Source organism: Arachis stenosperma, chromosome 10 (genome assembly GCF_014773155.1).
Source record: "Arachis stenosperma cultivar V10309 chromosome 10, arast.V10309.gnm1.PFL2, whole genome shotgun sequence".
In the NCBI taxonomy this organism is placed as follows: domain Eukaryota; kingdom Viridiplantae; phylum Streptophyta; class Magnoliopsida; order Fabales; family Fabaceae; genus Arachis; species Arachis stenosperma.
The window spans coordinates 33,867,217-33,867,951 of NC_080386.1; positions in this window are offsets into that span (position 1 = coordinate 33,867,217).

Here is a 735-nt window from a genome sequence, read left to right on the forward strand (position 1 = left end):
ATAAAATTAACAATTCATACAAATTTAACAGGTCACATAGAGAACCTGAGGCACCAACGTATATCATAATAGGTGCTTAAATGCTTGGAAAATACGTACTCCGTTATGGGTGGAGAACCTGTTATTTGCCACGTAGGGGGAAACAATTGAAAGACCAAAAATAAACCAATTACTTACAATTCATCTGCTTGTTGTCCGATCTCAGGCTCCACTATTTCATAAGTGGATGGCTTGTGCATTTCATTAGGTGTTCCTTCGTAGAAATAGTCATCACATAACAAGTTTTCCAAGAAAAATGCCTATTTCATCCACAAGCCAACATGCACTATTTCAATTCAACAAAGTGCATCTTTCCGTTGTTTCACACAGAAGTAAATTGTTTTAAAAAAAATTTTCTTCAATCGCGCTTACCACATGCAACATCTGATCCTTACGTGACTTTGTAAGCTTGGGATCTTTCAGCGAGTCAAGATACACTAACTTCCAGTTGAAGAAATCAATGATTATTAGATACCAATGATCCTCCGTGTACAGGGGAATGTAAACCCGAGGATGTTGAACGAAACAGTTTGTTTGGCACGTATAGAGACATTTAGCATATCATGAAAAATGGAGAAAGTTACCTTAAAGAGTTGGTCTGCTTTCCCTATGAACTTGCGCTTGATGTACTCCAGCGTGCTTGGACAATAATTTGTTGGATTAACTGCGATTTGCTGCAATTCTTAAAGTTATAAA